Raw genomic sequence first — 19,212 nt, 5'->3', positions numbered from 1 at the left:
TATTCAGAGATCGGGCATTGACTCTATTTTTTGGCAAATTATTATATACTAAGTGAAAAATTTCAAAAAAGCTTACAGTACCTGGTATTCCAGGCGGTCTCCCATCCAGGCACTAACCAGGCCCAAACCTGCTTAGCTTACGAGATCAGACAAGATCGGGCATAGCCAGGCTGGTATGGCATATAAGCGAAGACTGCTGCAAAGAGAAGGCTATTTAAAGATCAGCCAATCTACTCGCCAGTACATTATAAAAGTAGGAAAGAAACCCAAAAGCTTAAAGCACCTGGTATTCCTAGGCGGTCTCTCATCCAAGTACTAACCTGGCCCAAACCTGCTTATATTCAGAGATCGGGCATTGACTCTATTTTTTGCCAAATTTATTATATACTAAGTGAAAAAATTCCAAAAGCTTAAAGCACCTGGTATTCCTTGGCGGTCTATCATTCAAGTACTAACCAGACCTTAAACCTGCTAAGATTCAGAGATCGGGCATTGACTTCTTCTTTTTTTTTTTTTTTTGCAAGTTATTATATAATTCGTGAAAAATATCCAAAATTTAAAGCACCTGGTATTCCCAGGCAGTCTCCCATCCATGTACTAACCTGGCCCAAACCTGCTTATATTCAGAGATCGGGCATTGACTCTATTTTTTGCCAAATTTATTATATACTAAGTGAAAAAATTCCAAAAGCTTAAAGCACCTGGTATTCCTTGGCGGTCTCTCATCCAAGTACTAACCAGACCTAAACCTGCTAAGATTCAGAGATCGGGCATTGACTCTTTTTTTTTTTTTTTGCAAGAATATTATATAATTCATGAAAAATATCCAAAAATTTAAAGCACCTGATATTCCCAGGCAGTCTCCCATCCATGTACTAACCTGGCGCAAACCTGCTTATATTCAGAGATCGGGCATTGACTCTATTTTTTGGCAAAATTATTATATACTAAGTGAAAAATTTCAAAAAAGCTTACAGTACCTGGTATTCCCAGGCTGTCTCCCATCCAGGCACTAACCAGGCCCAAACCTGCTTAGCTTACGAGATCAGACAAGATCGGGCATAGCCAGGCTGGTATGGCCATAAGCGAAGACTGCTGCAAAGAGAAGGCTATTTAAAGATCAGCCAATCTACTCGCCAGTACATTATAAAAGTAGGAAAGAAACCCCAAAAGCTTAAAGCACCTGGTATTCCTAGGCGGTCTCTCATCCAAGTACTAACCTGGCCCAAACCTGCTTATATTCAGAGATCGGGCATTGACTCTATTTTTTGCCAAATTTATTATATACTAAGTGAAAAAATTCCAAAAGCTTAAAGCACCTGGTATTCCTTGGCGGTCTATCATTCAAGTACTAACCAGACCTTAAACTGCTAAGATTCAGAGATCGGGCATTGACTTCTTCTTTTTTTTTTTTTTTTGCAAGATTATTATATAATTTGTTAAAAATATCCAAAAATTTAAAGCACCTGGTATTCCCAGGCAGTCTCCCATCCATGTACTAACCTGGCCCAAACCTGCTTATATTCAGAGATCGGGCATTGACTCTATTTTTTGCCAAATTTATTATATACTAAGTGAAAAAATTCCAAAAGCTTAAAGCACCTGGTATTCCTTGGCGGTCTCTCATCCAAGTACTAACCAGACCTAAACCTGCTAAGATTCAGAGATCGGGCATTGACTCTTTTTTTTTTTTTTTTTTTTGCAAGATTATTATATAATTCGTGAAAAATATCCAAAAATTTAAAGCACCTGATATTCCCAGGCAGTCTCCCATCCATGTACTAACCTGGCGCAAACCTGCTTATATTCAGAGATCGGGCATTGACTCTATTTTTTGGCAAAATTATTATATACTAAGTGAAAAATTTCAAAATAGCTTAGAGTACCTGGCATTCCCAGGCGGTCTCCCATCCAGGCACTAACCAGGCCCAAACCTGCTTAGCTTCCAAGATCAGACAAGATCGGGCATAGCCAGGCTGGTATGGCCATAAGCGAAGACTGCTGCAAAGAGAAGGCTATTTAAAGATCAGCCAATCTACTCGCCAGTACATTATAAAAGTAGGAAAGAAACCCCAAAAGCTTAAAGCACCTGGTATTCCTAGGCGGTCTCTCATCCAAGTACTAACCTGCCCAAACCTGCTAAGATTCAGAGATCGGGCATTGACTTCTTTTTTTTTTTTTTTTTTGCAAGATTATTATATAATTTGTTGAAAAATATCCAAAAATTTAAAGCACCTGGTATTCCCAGGCAGTCTCCCATCCATGTACTAACCTGGCCCAAACCTGCTTATATTCAGAGATCGGGCATTGACTCTATTTTTTGCCAAATTTATTATATACTAAGTGAAAAATTCCAAAAGCTTAAAGCACCTGGTATTCCTTGGCGGTCTCTCATCCAAGTACTAACCAGACCTAAACCTGCTAAGATTCAGAGATCGGGCATTGACTCTTTTTTTTTTTTTTTTTTTGCAAGATTATTATATAATTCGTGAAAAATATCCAAAAATTTAAAGCACCTGATATTCCCAGGCAGTCTCCCATCCATGTACTAACCTGGCGCAAACCTGCTTATATTCAGAGATCGGGCATTGACTCTATTTTTTGGCAAAATTATTATATACTAAGTGAAAAATTTCAAAATAGCTTAGAGTACCTGGCATTCCCAGGCGGTCTCCCATCCAGGCACTAACCAGCCCAAACCTGCTTAGCTTCGAGATCAGACAAGATCGGGCATAGCCAGGCTGGTATGGCCATAAGCGAAGACTGCTGCAAAGAGAAGGCTATTTAAAGATCAGCCAATCTACTCGCCAGTACATTATAAAAGTAGGAAAGAAACCCCAAAAGCTTAAAGCACCTGGTATTCCTAGGCGGTCTCTCATCCAAGTACTAACCTGGCCCAAACCTGCTTATATTCAGAGATCGGGCATTGACTCTATTTTTTGCCAAATTTATTATATACTAAGTGAAAAAATTCCAAAAGCTTAAAGCACCTGGTATTCCTTGGCGGTCTATCATTCAAGTACTAACCAGACCTTAACCTGCTAAGATTCAGAGATCGGGCATTGACTTCTTCTTTTTTTTTTTTTTTTTTTGCAAGATTATTATATAATTCGTGAAAAATATCCAAAAATTTAAAGCACCTGGTATTCCCAGGCAGTCTCCCATCCATGTACTAACCTGGCCCAAACCTGCTTATATTCAGAGATCGGGCATTGACTCTATTTTTTGCCAAATTTATTATATACTAAGTGAAAAAATTCCAAAAGCTTAAAGCACCTGGTATTCCTTGGCGGTCTCTCATCCAAGTACTAACCAGACCTAAATCTGCTAAGATTCAGAGATCGGGCATTGACTCTTTTTTTTTTTTTTTTTTTTGCAAGAATATTATATAATTCGTGAAAAATATCCAAAAATTTAAAGCACCTGATATTCCCAGGCAGTCTCCCATCCATGTACTAACCTGGCGCAAACCTGCTTATATTCAGAGATCGGGCATTGACTCTATTTTTTGGCAAAATTATTATATACTAAGTGAAAAATTTCAAAAAGCTTACAGTACCTGGTATTCCCAGGCGGTCTCCCATCCAGGCACTAACCAGGCCCAAACCTGCTTAGCTTACGAGATCAGACAAGATCGGGCATAGCCAGGCTGGTATGGCCATAAGCGAAGACTGCTGCAAAGAGAAGGCTATTTAAAGATCAGCCAATCTACTCGCCAGTACATTATAAAAGTAGGAAAGAAACCCCAAAAGCTTAAAGCACCTGGTATTCCTAGGCGGTCTCTCATCCAAGTACTAACCTGGCCCAAACCTGCTTATATTCAGAGATCGGGCATTGACTCTATTTTTTGCCAAATTTATTATATACTAAGTGAAAAAATTCCAAAAGCTTAAAGCACCTGGTATTCCTTGGCGGTCTATCATTCAAGTACTAACCAGACCTTAACCTGCTAAGATTCAGAGATCGGGCATTGACTTCTTCTTTTTTTTTTTTTTTTTGCAAGATTATTATATAATTTGTGAAAAATATCCAAAAATTTAAAGCACCTGGTATTCCCAGGCAGTCTCCCATCCATGTACTAACCTGGCCCAAACCTGCTTATATTCAGAGATCGGGCATTGACTCTATTTTTTGCCAAATTTATTATATACTAAGTGAAAAAATTCCAAAAGCTTAAAGCACCTGGTATTCCTTGGCGGTCTCTCATCCAAGTACTAACCAGACCTAAACCTGCTAAATTCAGAGATCGGGCATTGACTCTTTTTTTTTTTTTTTTGCAAGATTATTATATAATTTGTGAAAAATATCCAAAAATTTAAAGCACCTGGTATTCCCAGGCAGTCTCCCATCCATGTACTAACCTGGCCCAAACCTGCTTATATTCAGAGATCGGGCATTGACTCTATTTTTTGCCAAATTTATTATATACTAAGTGAAAAAATTCCAAAAGCTTAAAGCACCTGGTATTCCTTGGCGGTCTCTCATCCAAGTACTAACCAGACCTAAACCTGCTAAGATTCAGAGATCGGGCATTGACTCTTTTTTTTTTTTTTTTTTTGCAAGAATATTATATAATTCGTGAAAAATATCCAAAAATTTAAAGCACCTGATATTCCCAGGCAGTCTCCCATCCATGTACTAACCTGGCGCAAACCTGCTTATATTCAGAGATCGGGCATTGACTCTATTTTTTGGCAAAATTATTATATACTAAGTGAAAAATTTCAAAAAAGCTTACAGTACCTGGTATTCCCAGGCGGTCTCCCATCCAGGCACTAACCAGGCCCAAACCTGCTTAGCTTCCGAGATCAGACAAGATCGGGCATAGCCAGGCTGGTATGGCCATAAGCGAAGACTGCTGCAAAGAGAAGGCTATTTAAAGATCAGCCAATCTACTCGCCAGTACATTATAAAAGTAGGAAAGAAACCCCAAAAGCTTAAAGCACCTGGTATTCCTAGGCGGTCTCTCATCCAAGTACTAACCTGGCCCAAACCTGCTTATATTCAGAGATCGGGCATTGACTCTATTTTTTGCCAAATTTATTATATACTAAGTGAAAAAATTCCAAAAGCTTAAAGCACCTGGTATTCCTTGGCGGTCTATCATTCAAGTACTAACCAGACCTTAACCTGCTAAGATTCAGAGATCGGGCATTGACTTCTTCTTTTTTTTTTTTTTTTGCAAGATTATTATATAATTCGTGAAAAATATCCAAAAATTTAAAGCCCACCTGGTATTCCCAGGCCAGTCTCCCACCATAGTACTAACCTGGCCAAACCTGCTATAATTCAGAGATCGGGCATTGACATCTATATATTTGCCAATTTCATTATATACTAGTGAAAAAAATTCCCAAAAGCTTAAAGCCCTGGTATTCCCTTAGGCGGTCTCTCATCCAGTCCTAACCAGACCTAAACCTGCTAAATTCAGAGATCGGGCATGACTCTTTTTTTTTTTATAATCTATTGCACAGATTATTATATAATTCGTGAAAAAATATCCAAAATTAAAGCACCCTGGGTATTCCCAGGCAGTCTGCCCACCATCGATACTACCCTGGCGCAAACCTGCTTATATTCAGAGATCAGGCATTGACTCTATTTTTGCCAAATTTATTATATACTAAGTGAAAAATTCCAAAAGCTTAAAGCACCTGGTATTCCTTGGCGGTCTCTCATCCAAGTACTAACCAGACCTAAATCTGCTAAGATTCAGAGATCGGGCATTGACTCTTTTTTTTTTTTTTTTTTTGCAAGAATATTATATAATTCGTGAAAATATCCAAAAATGTAAAGCACCTGATATTCCCAGGCAGTCTCCCATCCATGTACTAACCTGGCGCAAACCTGCTTATATTCAGAGATCGGGCATTGACTCTATTTTTTGGCAAAATTATTATATACTAAGTGAAAAATTTCAAAAAAGCTTACAGTACCTGGTATTCCCAGGCTGTCTCCCATCCAGGCACTAACCAGGCCCAAACCTGCTTAGCTTACGAGATCAGACAAGATCGGGCATAGCCAGGCTGGTATGGCCATAAGCGAAGACTGCTGCAAAGAGAAGGCTATTTAAAGATCAGCCAATCTACTCGCCAGTACATTATAAAAGTAGGAAAGAAACCCCAAAAGCTTAAAGCACCTGGTATTCCCTAGGCGGTCTCTCATCCAAGTACTAACCTGGCCCAAACCTGCTTATATTCAGAGATCGGGCATTGACTCTATTTTTTGGCAAATTTATTATATACTAAGTGAAAAAATTCCAAAAAGCTTAAAGCACCTGGTATTCCTTGGCGGTCTATCATTCAAGTACTAACCAGACCTTAACCTGCTAAGATTCAGAGATCGGGCATTGACTTCTTCTTTTTTTTTTTTTTTGCAAGATTATTATATAATTTGTGAAAAATATCCAAAAATTTAAAGCACCTGGTATTCCCAGGCAGTCTCCCATCCATGTACTAACCTGGCCCAAACCTGCTTATATTCAGAGATCGGGCACTTGACTCTATTTTTTGCCAAATTTATTATATACTAAGTGAAAAAATTCCAAAAGCTTAAAGCACCTGGTATTCCTTGGCGGTCTCTCATCCAAGTACTAACCAGACCTAAACCTGCTAAGATTCAGAGATCGGGCATTGACTCTTTTTTTTTTTTTTTTGCAAGAATATTATATAATTCGTGAAAAATATCCAAAAATTTAAAGCACCTGATATTCCCAGGCAGTCTCCCATCCATGTACTAACCTGGCGCAAACCTGCTTATATTCAGAGATCGGGCATTGACTCTATTTTTTGGCAAAATTATTATATACTAAGTGAAAAATTTTCAAAAAAGCTTACAGTACCTGGTATTCCCAGGCGGTCTCCCATCCAGGCACTAACCAGGCCCAAACCTGCTTAGCTTACGAGATCAGACAAGATCGGGCATAGCCAGGCTGGTATGGCCATAAGCGAAGACTGCTGCAAAGAGAAGGCTATTTAAAGATCAGCCAATCTACTCGCCAGTACATTATAAAAGTAGGAAAGAAACCCCAAAAGCTTAAAGCACCTGGTATTCCTAGGCGGTCTCTCATCCAAGTACTAACCTGGCCCAAACCTGCTTATATTCAGAGATCGGGCATTGACTCTATTTTTTGCCAAATTTATTATATACTAAGTGAAAAAATTCCAAAAGCTTAAAGCACCTGGTATTCCTTGGCGGTCTATCATTCAAGTACTAACCAGACCTTAAACTGCTAAGATTCAGAGATCGGGCATTGACTTCTTCTTTTTTTTTTTTTTGCAAGATTATTATATAATTTGTAAAAATATCCAAAAATTTAAAGCACCTGGTATTCCCAGGCAGTCTCCCATCCATGTACTAACCTGGCCCAAACCTGCTTATATTCAGAGATCGGGCATTGACTCTATTTTTTGCCAAATTTATTATATACTAAGTGAAAAAATTCCAAAAGCTTAAAGCACCTGGTATTCCTTGGCGGTCTCTCATCCAAGTACTAACCAGACCTAAACCTGCTAAGATTCAGAGATCGGGCATTGACTCTTCTTTTTTTTTTTTTTTTTGCAAGATTATTATATAATTCGTGAAAAATATCCAAAAATTTAAAGCACCTGATATTCCCAGGCAGTCTCCCATCCATGTACTAACCTGGCGCAAACCTGCTTATATTCAGAGATCGGGCATTGACTCTATTTTTTGGCAAAATTATTATATACTAAGTGAAAAATTTCAAAATAGCTTAGAGTACCTGGTATTCCCAGGCGGTCTCCCATCCAGGCACTAACCAGGCCCAAACCTGCTTAGCTTCCAAGATCAGACAAGATCGGGCATAGCCAGGCTGGTATGGCCATAAGCGAAGACTGCTGCAAAGAGAAGGCTATTTAAAGATCAGCCAATCTACTCGCCAGTACATTATAAAAGTAGGAAAGAAACCCCAAAAGCTTAAAGCACCTGGTATTCCTAGGCGGTCTCTCATCCAAGTACTAACCTGGCCCAAACCTGCTTATATTCAGAGATCGGGCATTGACTCTATTTTTTGCCAAATTTATTATATACTAAGTGAAAAAATTCCAAAAGCTTAAAGCACCTGGTATTCCTTGGCGGTCTATCATTCAAGTACTAACCAGACCTTAACCTGCTAAGATTCAGAGATCGGGCATTGACTTCTTCTTTTTTTTTTTTTTTGCAAGAATTATTATATAATTCGTGAAAAATATCCAAAAATTTAAAGCACCTGGTATTCCCAGGCAGTCTCCCATCCATGTACTAACCTGGCCCAAACCTGCTTATATTCAGAGATCGGGCATTGACTCTATTTTTTGCCAAATTTATTATATACTAAGTGAAAAAATTCCAAAAGCTTAAAGCACCTGGTATTCCTTGGCGGTCTCTCATCCAAGTACTAACCAGACCTAAACCTGCTAAGATTCAGAGATCGGGCATTGACTCTTTTTTTTTTTTTTTTTTTGCAAGAATATTATATAATTTGTGAAAAATATCCAAAAATTTAAAGCACCTGGTATTCCCAGGCAGTCTCCCATCCATGTACTAACCTGGCCCAAACCTGCTTATATTCAGAGATCGGGCATTGACTCTATTTTTTGCCAAATTTATTATATACTAAGTGAAAAAATTCCAAAAGCTTAAAGCACCTGGTATTCCTTGGCGGTCTCTCATCCAAGTACTAACCAGACCTAAACCTGCTAAGATTCAGAGATCGGGCATTGACTCTTTTTTTTTTTGCAAGATTATTATATAATTCGTGAAAAATATCCAAACATTTAAAGCACCTGATATTCCCAGGCAGTCTCCCATCCATGTACTAACCTGGCGCAAACCTGCTTATATTCAGAGATCGGGCATTGACTCTATTTTTTGGCAAAATTATTATATACTAAGTGAAAAATTTCAAAAAAGCTTACAGTACCTGGTATTCCCAGGCGGTCTCCCATCCAGGCACTAACCAGGCCCAAACCTGCTTAGCTTACGAGATCAGACAAGATCGGGCATAGCCAGGCTGGTATGGCCATAAGCGAAGACTGCTGCAAAGAGAAGGCTATTTAAAGATCAGCCAATCTACTCGCCAGTACATTATAAAAGTAGGAAAGAAACCCCAAAAGCTTAAAGCACCTGGTATTCCTAGGCGGTCTCTCATCCAAGTACTAACCTGGCCCAAACCTGCTTATATTCAGAGATCGGGCATTGACTCTATTTTTTGCCAAATTTATTATATACTAAGTGAAAAAATTCCAAAAGCTTAAAGCACCTGGTATTCCTTGGCGGTCTATCATTCAAGTACTAACCAGACCTTAAACTGCTAAGATTCAGAGATCGGGCATTGACTCTTCTTTTTTTTTTTTTTTTTGCAAGATTATTATATAATTTGTTAAAAATATCCAAAAATTTAAAGCACCTGGTATTCCCAGGCAGTCTCCCATCCATGTACTAACCTGGCCCAAACCTGCTTATATTCAGAGATCGGGCATTGACTCTATTTTTTGCCAAATTTATTATATACTAAGTGAAAAAATTCCAAAAGCTTAAAGCACCTGGTATTCCTTGGCGGTCTCTCATCCAAGTACTAACCAGACCTAAACCTGCTAAGATTCAGAGATCGGGCATTGACTCTTTTTTTTTTTTTTTTTTTTTGCAAGATTATTATATAATTCGTGAAAAATATCCAAAAATTTAAAGCACCTGATATTCCCAGGCAGTCTCCCATCCATGTACTAACCTGGCGCAAACCTGCTTATATTCAGAGATCGGGCATTGACTCTATTTTTTGGCAAAATTATTATATACTAAGTGAAAAATTTCAAAATAGCTTAGAGTACCTGGCATTCCCAGGCGGTCTCCCATCCAGGCACTAACCAGGCCCAAACCTGCTTAGCTTCCAAGATCAGACAAGATCGGGCATAGCCAGGCTGGTATGGCCATAAGCGAAGACTGCTGCAAAGAGAAGGCTATTTAAAGATCAGCCAATCTACTCGCCAGTACATTATAAAAGTAGGAAAGAAACCCCAAAAGCTTAAAGCACCTGGTATTCCTAGGCGGTCTCTCATCCAAGTACTAACCTGGCCCAAACCTGCTTATATTCAGAGATCGGGCATTGACTCTATTTTTTGCCAAATTTATTATATACTAAGTGAAAAAATTCCAAAAGCTTAAAGCACCTGGTATTCCTTGGCGGTCTATCATTCAAGTACTAACCAGACCTTAACCTGCTAAGATTCAGAGATCGGGCATTGACTTCTTCTTTTTTTTTTTTTTTTTTGCAAGAATATTATATAATTCGTGAAAAATATCCAAAAATTTAAAGCACCTGGTATTCCCAGGCAGTCTCCCATCCATGTACTAACCTGGCCCAAACCTGCTTATATTCAGAGATCGGGCATTGACTCTATTTTTTGCCAAATTTATTATATACTAAGTGAAAAAATTCCAAAAGCTTAAAGCACCTGGTATTCCTTGGCGGTCTCTCATCCAAGTACTAACCAGACCTAAACCTGCTAAGATTCAGAGATCGGGCATTGACTCTTTTTTTTTTTTTTTTTTTTGCAAGAATATTATATAATTCGTGAAAAATATCCAAAAATTTAAAGCACCTGATATTCCCAGGCAGTCTCCCATCCATGTACTAACCTGGCGCAAACCTGCTTATATTCAGAGATCGGGCATTGACTCTATTTTTTGGCAAAATTATTATATACTAAGTGAAAAATTTCAAAAAAGCTTAGAGTACCTGGTATTCCCAGGCGGTCTCCCATCCAGGCACTAACCAGGCCCAAACCTGCTTAGCTTCCGAGATCAGACAAGATCGGGCATAGCCAGGCTGGTATGGCCATAAGCGAAGACTGCTGCAAAGAGAAGGCTATTTAAAGATCAGCCAATCTACTCGCCAGTACATTATAAAAGTAGGAAAGAAACCCCAAAAGCTTAAAGCACCTGGTATTCCTAGGCGGTCTCTCATCCAAGTACTAACCTGGCCCAAACCTGCTTATATTCAGAGATCGGGCATTGACTCTATTTTTTGCCAAATTTATTATATACTAAGTGAAAAAATTCCAAAAGCTTAAAGCACCTGGTATTCCTTGGCGGTCTATCATTCAAGTACTAACCAGACCTTAACCTGCTAAGATTCAGAGATCGGGCATTGACTTCTTTTTTTTTTTTTTTTTGCAAGATTATTATATAATTCGTGAAAAATATCCAAAAATTTAAAGCACCTGGTATTCCCAGGCAGTCTCCCATCCATGTACTAACCTGGCCCAAACCTGCTTATATTCAGAGATCGGGCATTGACTCTATTTTTTGCCAAATTTATTATATACTAAGTGAAAAAATTCCAAAAGCTTAAAGCACCTGGTATTCCTTGGCGGTCTCTCATCCAAGTACTAACCAGACCTAAACCTGCTAAGATTCAGAGATCGGGCATTGACTCTTTTTTTTTTTTTTTTTGCAAGATTATTATATAATTTGTGAAAAATATCCAAAAATTTAAAGCACCTGGTATTCCCAGGCAGTCTCCCATCCATGTACTAACCTGGCCCAAACCTGCTTATATTCAGAGATCGGGCATTGACTCTATTTTTTGCCAAATTTATTATATACTAAGTGAAAAAATTCCAAAAGCTTAAAGCACCTGGTATTCCTTGGCGGTCTCTCATCCAAGTACTAACCAGACCTAAACCTGCTAAGATTCAGAGATCGGGCATTGACTCTTTTTTTTTTTTTTTTTTTTGCAAGATATTATATAATTCGTGAAAAATATCCAAAAATTTAAAGCACCTGATATTCCCAGGCAGTCTCCCATCCATGTACTAACCTGGCGCAAACCTGCTTATATTCAGAGATCGGGCATTGACTCTATTTTTTGGCAAAATTATTATATACTAAGTGAAAAATTTCAAAAAAGCTTACAGTACCTGGTATTCCCAGGCGGTCTCCCATCCAGGCACTAACCAGGCCCAAACCTGCTTAGCTTCCGAGATCAGACAAGATCGGGCATAGCCAGGCTGGTATGGCCATAAGCGAAGACTGCTGCAAAGAGAAGGCTATTTAAAGATCAGCCAATCTACTCGCCAGTACATTATAAAAGTAGGAAAGAAACCCCAAAAGCTTAAAGCACCTGGTATTCCTAGGCGGTCTCTCATCCAAGTACTAACCTGGCCCAAACCTGCTTATATTCAGAGATCGGGCATTGACTCTATTTTTTGCCAAATTTATTATATACTAAGTGAAAAAATTCCAAAAGCTTAAAGCACCTGGTATTCCTTGGCGGTCTATCATTCAAGTACTAACCAGACCTTAACCTGCTAAGATTCAGAGATCGGGCATTGACTTCTTCTTTTTTTTTTTTTTTTGCAAGATTATTATATAATTCGTGAAAAATATCCAAAAATTTAAAGCACCTGGTATTCCCAGGCAGTCTCCCATCCATGTACTAACCTGGCCCAAACCTGCTTATATTCAGAGATCGGGCATTGACTCTATTTTTTGCCAAATTTATTATATACTAAGTGAAAAAATTCCAAAAGCTTAAAGCACCTGGTATTCCTTGGCGGTCTCTCATCCAAGTACTAACCAGACCTAAACCTGCTAAGATTCAGAGATCGGGCATTGACTCTTTTTTTTTTTTTTTTTGCAAGATTATTATATAATTTGTGAAAAATATCCAAAAATTTAAAGCACCTGGTATTCCCAGGCAGTCTCCCATCCATGTACTAACCTGGCGCAAACCTGCTTATATTCAGAGATCGGGCATTGACTCTATTTTTTGCCAAATTTATTATATACTAAGTGAAAAAATTCCAAAAGCTTAAAGCACCTGGTATTCCTTGGCGGTCTCTCATCCAAGTACTAACCAGACCTAAACCTGCTAAGATTCAGAGATCGGGCATTGACTCTTTTTTTTTTTTTTTTTTTGCAAGAATATTATATAATTCGTGAAAAATATCCAAAAATTTAAAGCACCTGATATTCCCAGGCAGTCTCCCATCCATGTACTAACCTGGCGCAAACCTGCTTATATTCAGAGATCGGGCATTGACTCTATTTTTTGGCAAAATTATTATATACTAAGTGAAAAATTTCAAAAAAGCTTACAGTACCTGGTATTCCCAGGCGGTCTCCCATCCAGGCACTAACCAGGCCCAAACCTGCTTAGCTTCCGAGATCAGACAAGATCGGGCATAGCCAGGCTGGTATGGCCATAAGCGAAGACTGCTGCAAAGAGAAGGCTATTTAAAGATCAGCCAATCTACTCGCCAGTACATTATAAAAGTAGGAAAGAAACCCCAAAAGCTTAAAGCACCTGGTATTCCTAGGCGGTCTCTCATCCAAGTACTAACCTGGCCCAAACCTGCTTATATTCAGAGATCGGGCATTGACTCTATTTTTTGCCAAATTTATTATATACTAAGTGAAAAAATTCCAAAAGCTTAAAGCACCTGGTATTCCTTGGCGGTCTATCATTCAAGTACTAACCAGACCTTAAACTGCTAAGATTCAGAGATCGGGCATTGACTTCTTCTTTTTTTTTTTTTTTTTGCAAGATTATTATATAATTTGTGAAAAATATCCAAAAATTTAAAGCACCTGGTATTCCCAGGCAGTCTCCCATCCATGTACTAACCTGGCCCAAACCTGCTTATATTCAGAGATCGGGCATTGACTCTATTTTTTGCCAAATTTATTATATACTAAGTGAAAAAATTCCAAAAGCTTAAAGCACCTGGTATTCCTTGGCGGTCTCTCATCCAAGTACTAACCAGACCTAAACCTGCTAAGATTCAGAGATCGGGCATTGACTCTTTTTTTTTTTTTTTTTTTGCAAGATTATTATATAATTCGTGAAAAATATCCAAAAATTTAAAGCACCTGATATTCCCAGGCAGTCTCCCATCCATGTACTAACCTGGCGCAAACCTGCTTATATTCAGAGATCGGGCATTGACTCTATTTTTTGGCAAAATTATTATATACTAAGTGAAAAATTTCAAAATAGCTTAGAGTACCTGGCATTCCCAGGCGGTCTCCCATCCAGGCACTAACCAGGCCCAAACCTGCTTAGCTTCCGAGATCAGACAAGATCGGGCATAGCCAGGCTGGTATGGCCATAAGCGAAGACTGCTGCAAAGAGAAGGCTATTTAAAGATCAGCCAATCTACTCGCCAGTACATTATAAAAGTAGGAAAGAAACCCCAAAAGCTTAAAGCACCTGGTATTCCTAGGCGGTCTCTCATCCAAGTACTAACCTGGCCCAAACCTGCTTATATTCAGAGATCGGGCATTGACTCTATTTTTTGCCAAATTTATTATATACTAAGTGAAAAAATTCCAAAAGCTTAAAGCACCTGGTATTCCTTGGCGGTCTATCATTCAAGTACTAACCAGACCTTAACCTGCTAAGATTCAGAGATCGGGCATTGACTTCTTCTTTTTTTTTTTTTTTGCAAGAATATTATATAATTCGTGAAAAATATCCAAAAATTTAAAGCACCTGGTATTCCCAGGCAGTCTCCCATCCATGTACTAACCTGGCCCAAACCTGCTTATATTCAGAGATCGGGCATTGACTCTATTTTTTGCCAAATTTATTATATACTAAGTGAAAAAATTCCAAAAGCTTAAAGCACCTGGTATTCCTTGGCGGTCTCTCATCCAAGTACTAACCAGACCTAAACCTGCTAAGATTCAGAGATCGGGCATTGACTCTTTTTTTTTTTTTTTTTGCAAGATTATTATATAATTTGTGAAAAATATCCAAAAATTTAAAGCACCTGGTATTCCCAGGCAGTCTCCCATCCATGTACTAACCTGGCGCAAACCTGCTTATATTCAGAGATCAGGCATTGACTCTATTTTTTGCCAAATTTATTATATACTAAGTGAAAAAATTCCAAAAGCTTAAAGCACCTGGTATTCCTTGGCGGTCTCTCATCCAAGTACTAACCAGACCTAAACCTGCTAAGATTCAGAGATCGGGCATTGACTCTTTTTTTTTTTTTTTTTTTTGCAAGAATATTATATAATTCGTGAAAAATATCCAAAAATTTAAAGCACCTGATATTCCCAGGCAGTCTCCCATCCATGTACTAACCTGGCGCAAACCTGCTTATATTCAGAGATCGGGCATTGACTCTATTTTTTGGCAAAATTATTATATACTAAGTGAAAAATTTCAAAAAAGCTTACAGTACCTGGTATTCCCAGGCGGTCTCCCATCCAGGCACTAACCAGGCCCAAACCTGCTTAGCTTACGAGATCAGACAAGATCGGGCATAGCCAGGCTGGTATGGCCATAAGCGAAGACTGCTGCAAAGAGAAGGCTATTTAAAGATCAGCCAATCTACTCGCCAGTACATTATAAAAGTAGGAAAGAAACCCCAAAAGCTTAAAGCACCTGGTATTCCTAGGCGGTCTCTCATCCAAGTACTAACCTGGCCCAAACCTGCTTATATTCAGAGATCGGGCATTGACTCTATTTTTTGCCAAATTTATTATATACTAAGTGAAAAAATTCCAAAAGCTTAAAGCACCTGGTATTCCTTGGCGGTCTATCATTCAAGTACTAACCAGACCTTAACCTGCTAAGATTCAGAGATCGGGCATTGACTTCTTCTTTTTTTTTTTTTTTTGCAAGATTATTATATAATTCGTGAAAAATATCCAAAAATTTAAAGCACCTGGTATTCCCAGGCAGTCTCCCATCCATGTACTAACCTGGCCCAAACCTGCTTATATTCAGAGATCGGGCATTGACTCTATTTTTTGCCAAATTTATTATATACTAAGTGAAAAAATTCCAAAAGCTTAAAGCACCTGGTATTCCTTGGCGGTCTCTCATCCAAGTACTAACCAGACCTAAACCTGCTAAGATTCAGAGATCGGGCATTGACTCTTTTTTTTTTTTTTTTTTTTTGCAAGATTATTATATAATTCGTGAAAAATATCCAAAAATTTAAAGCACCTGATATTCCCAGGCAGTCTCCCATCCATGTACTAACCTGGCGCAAACCTGCTTATATTCAGAGATCGGGCATTGACTCTATTTTTTGGCAAAATTATTATATACTAAGTGAAAAATTTCAAAAAGCTTAGAGTACCTGGTATTCCCAGGCGGTCTCCCATCCAGGCACTAACCAGGCCCAAACCTGCTTAGCTTCCAAGATCAGACAAGATCGGGCATAGCCAGGCTGGTATGGCCATAAGCGAAGACTGCTGCAAAGAGAAGGCTATTTAAAGATCAGCCAATCTACTCGCCAGTACATTTATAAAAGTAGGAAAGAAACCCCAAAAGCTTAAAGCACCTGGTATTCCTAGGCGGTCTCTCATCCAAGTACTAACCTGGCCCAAACCTGCTAAGATTCAGAGATCGGGCATTGACTTCTTCTTTTTTTTTTTTTTTTTGCAAGATTATTATATAATTTGTGAAAAATATCCAAAAATTTAAAGCACCTGGTATTCCCAGGCAGTCTCCCATCCATGTACTAACCTGGCCCAAACCTGCTTATATTCAGAGATCGGGCATTGACTCTATTTTTTGCCAAATTTATTATATACTAAGTGAAAAAATTCCAAAAGCTTAAAGCACCTGGTATTCCTTGGCGGTCTCTCATCCAAGTACTAACCAGACCTAAACCTGCTAAGATTCAGAGATCGGGCATTGACTCTTTTTTTTTTTTTTTTTTTTGCAGATAGATTATTATATAATTCGTGAAAAATATCCAAAAATTTAAAGCACCTGATATTCCCAGGCAGTCTCCCATCCATGTACTAACCTGGCGCAAACCTGCTTATATTCAGAGATCGGGCATTGACTCTATTTTTTGGCAAAATTATTATATACTAAGTGAAAAATTTCAAAAAAGCTTAGAGTACCTGGTATTCCCAGGCGGTCTCCCATCCAGGCACTAACCAGGCCCAAACCTGCTTAGCTTACGAGATCAGACAAGATCGGGCATAGCCAGGCTGGTATGGCCATAAGCGAAGACTGCTGCAAAGAGAAGGCTATTTAAAGATCAGCCAATCTACTCGCCAGTACATTATAAAAGTAGGAAAGAAACCCCAAAAGCTTAAAGCACCTGGTATTCCTAGGCGGTCTCTCATCCAAGTACTAACCTGGCCCAAACCTGCTATATTCAGAGATCGGGCATTGACTCTATTTTTTGCCAAATTTATTATATACTAAGTGAAAAAATTCCAAAAGCTTAAAGCACCTGGTATTCCTTGGCGGTCTATCATTCAAGTACTAACCAGACCTTAACCTGCTAAGATTCAGAGATCGGGCATTGACTTCTTCTTTTTTTTTTTTTTTTTGCAAGATATTATATAATTTGTAAAAATATCCAAAAATTTAAAGCACCTGGTATTCCCAGGCAGTCTCCCATCCATGTACTAACCTGGCCCAAACCTGCTTATATTCAGAGATCGGGCATTGACTCTATTTTTTGCCAAATTTATTATATACTAAGTGAAAAAATTCCAAAAGCTTAAAGCACCTGGTATTCCTTGGCGGTCTCTCATCCAAGTACTAACCAGACCTAAACCTGCTAAGATTCAGAGATCGGGCATTGACTCTTTTTTTTTTTTTTTTTTTGCAAGATTATTATATAATTCGTGAAAAATATCCAAAAATTTAAAGCACCTGATATTCCCAGGCAGTCTCCCATCCATGTACTAACCTGGCGCAAACCTGCTTATATTCAGAGATCGGGCATTGACTCTATTTTTTGGCAAAATTATTATATACTAAGTGAAAAATTTCAAAATAGCTTAGAGTACCTGGCATTCCCAGGCGGTCTCCCATCCAGGCACTAACCAGGCCCAAACCTGCTTAGCTTCAAGATCAGACAAGATCGGGCATAGCCAGGCTGGTATGGCCATAAGCGAAGACTGCTGCAAAGAGAAGGCTATTTAAAGATCAGCCAATCTACTCGCCAGTACATTATAAAAGTAGGAAAGAAACCCCAAAAGCTTAAAGCACCTGGTATTCCTAGGCGGTCTCTCATCCAAGTACTAACCTGGCCCAAACCTGCTTATATTCAGAGATCGGGCATTGACTCTATTTTTTGCCAAATTTATTATATACTAAGTGAAAAAATTCCAAAAGCTTAAAGCACCTGGTATTCCTTGGCGGTCTATCATTCAAGTACTAACCAGACCTTAACCTGCTAAGATTCAGAGATCGGGCATTGACTTCTTCTTTTTTTTTTTTTTTGCAAGAATATTATATAATTCGTGAAAAATATCCAAAAATTTAAAGCACCTGGTATTCCCAGGCAGTCTCCCATCCATGTACTAACCTGGCCCAAACCTGCTTATATTCAGAGATCGGGCATTGACTCTATTTTTTGCCAAATTTATTATATACTAAGTGAAAAAATTCCAAAAGCTTAAAGCACCTGGTATTCCTTGGCGGTCTCTCATCCAAGTACTAACCAGACCTAAACCTGCTAAGATTCAGAGATCGGCATTGACTCTTTTTTTTTTTTTTTTTGCAAGAATATTATATAATTTGTGAAAAATATCCAAAAATTTAAAGCACCTGGTATTCCCAGGCAGTCTCCCATCCATGTACTAACCTGGCGCAAACCTGCTTATATTCAGAGATCAGGGCATTGACTCTATTTTTTGCCAAATTTATTATATACTAAGTGAAAAAATTCCAAAAGCTTAAAGCACCTGGTATTCCTTGGCGGTCTCTCATCCAAGTACTAACCAGACCTAAACCTGCTAAGATTCAGAGATCGGGCATTGACTCTTTTTTTTTTTTTTTTGCAAGAATATTATATAATTCGTGAAAAATATCCAAAAATTTAAAGCACCTGATATTCCCAGGCAGTCTCCCATCCATGTACTAACCTGGCGCAAACCTGCTTATATTCAGAGATCGGGCATTGACTCTATTTTTTGGCAAAATTATTATATACTAAGTGAAAAATTTCCAAAATAGCTTAGAGTACCTGGTATTCCCAGGCGGTCTTCCCATCCAGGCACTAACCAGCCCAAACCTGCTTAGCTTCCGAGATCAGACAAGATCGGCATAGCCAGGCTGGTATGGCCATAAGCGAAGACTGCTGCAAAGAGAAGGCTATTTAAGAATCAGCCAATCTACTCGCCAGTACATTATAAAAGTAGGAAAGAAACCCCAAAAGCTTAAAGCACCTGGTATTCCTAGGCGGTTCTCATCCAAGTACTAACCTGGCCCAAACC

The 19,212-nt window shown here is 38.6% G+C and overlaps 3 non-coding genes and 16 pseudogenes across 3 annotated transcripts; all 19 read right to left on the bottom strand.

The window, feature by feature from the left end:
- Positions 1 to 69: 69 nt before the first annotated feature.
- On the bottom strand, positions 70 to 188 carry LOC113085753 (uncharacterized; annotated as a pseudogene).
- Positions 189 to 968: 780 nt separating this feature from the next.
- Positions 969 to 1,087, bottom strand: LOC113085751 (uncharacterized; annotated as a pseudogene).
- A 787-nt stretch (positions 1,088 to 1,874) lies between these two features.
- LOC113085748 (uncharacterized) lies at positions 1,875 to 1,993 on the bottom strand (annotated as a pseudogene).
- Positions 1,994 to 2,641: 648 nt separating this feature from the next.
- On the bottom strand, positions 2,642 to 2,758 carry LOC113085754 (uncharacterized; annotated as a pseudogene).
- A 789-nt stretch (positions 2,759 to 3,547) lies between these two features.
- On the bottom strand, positions 3,548 to 3,666 carry LOC113085742 (uncharacterized; annotated as a pseudogene).
- A 1,065-nt stretch (positions 3,667 to 4,731) lies between these two features.
- LOC113085755 (5S ribosomal RNA) lies at positions 4,732 to 4,850 on the bottom strand. Its single transcript, XR_003284435.1, has one exon. It is a non-coding gene; the product is annotated as a 5S ribosomal RNA (ribosomal RNA).
- Positions 4,851 to 5,924: 1,074 nt separating this feature from the next.
- LOC113085749 (uncharacterized) lies at positions 5,925 to 6,043 on the bottom strand (annotated as a pseudogene).
- A 786-nt stretch (positions 6,044 to 6,829) lies between these two features.
- LOC113085741 (uncharacterized) lies at positions 6,830 to 6,948 on the bottom strand (annotated as a pseudogene).
- A 784-nt stretch (positions 6,949 to 7,732) lies between these two features.
- Positions 7,733 to 7,851, bottom strand: LOC113085745 (uncharacterized; annotated as a pseudogene).
- Positions 7,852 to 8,911: 1,060 nt separating this feature from the next.
- Positions 8,912 to 9,030, bottom strand: LOC113085740 (uncharacterized; annotated as a pseudogene).
- A 788-nt stretch (positions 9,031 to 9,818) lies between these two features.
- LOC113085747 (uncharacterized) lies at positions 9,819 to 9,937 on the bottom strand (annotated as a pseudogene).
- A 789-nt stretch (positions 9,938 to 10,726) lies between these two features.
- LOC113085756 (uncharacterized) lies at positions 10,727 to 10,845 on the bottom strand (annotated as a pseudogene).
- A 1,064-nt stretch (positions 10,846 to 11,909) lies between these two features.
- LOC113085750 (5S ribosomal RNA) lies at positions 11,910 to 12,028 on the bottom strand. The gene has a single exon (XR_003284434.1). It is a non-coding gene; the product is annotated as a 5S ribosomal RNA (ribosomal RNA).
- A 1,066-nt stretch (positions 12,029 to 13,094) lies between these two features.
- Positions 13,095 to 13,213, bottom strand: LOC113085739 (5S ribosomal RNA). Its single transcript, XR_003284433.1, has one exon. It is a non-coding gene; the product is annotated as a 5S ribosomal RNA (ribosomal RNA).
- A 787-nt stretch (positions 13,214 to 14,000) lies between these two features.
- Positions 14,001 to 14,119, bottom strand: LOC113085743 (uncharacterized; annotated as a pseudogene).
- A 1,066-nt stretch (positions 14,120 to 15,185) lies between these two features.
- LOC113085757 (uncharacterized) lies at positions 15,186 to 15,304 on the bottom strand (annotated as a pseudogene).
- Positions 15,305 to 16,091: 787 nt separating this feature from the next.
- On the bottom strand, positions 16,092 to 16,210 carry LOC113085744 (uncharacterized; annotated as a pseudogene).
- A 656-nt stretch (positions 16,211 to 16,866) lies between these two features.
- Positions 16,867 to 16,985, bottom strand: LOC113085746 (uncharacterized; annotated as a pseudogene).
- Positions 16,986 to 17,769: 784 nt separating this feature from the next.
- LOC113085752 (uncharacterized) lies at positions 17,770 to 17,887 on the bottom strand (annotated as a pseudogene).
- Positions 17,888 to 19,212: the final 1,325 nt, after the last annotated feature.

This window comes from Carassius auratus, unplaced genomic scaffold (assembly GCF_003368295.1).
Source record: "Carassius auratus strain Wakin unplaced genomic scaffold, ASM336829v1 scaf_tig00042163, whole genome shotgun sequence".
NCBI classification, from domain to species: domain Eukaryota; kingdom Metazoa; phylum Chordata; class Actinopteri; order Cypriniformes; family Cyprinidae; genus Carassius; species Carassius auratus.
The sequence above is the reverse complement of the archived record's forward strand: the minus strand, read 5'-3'. Positions and strand labels throughout refer to the sequence as shown.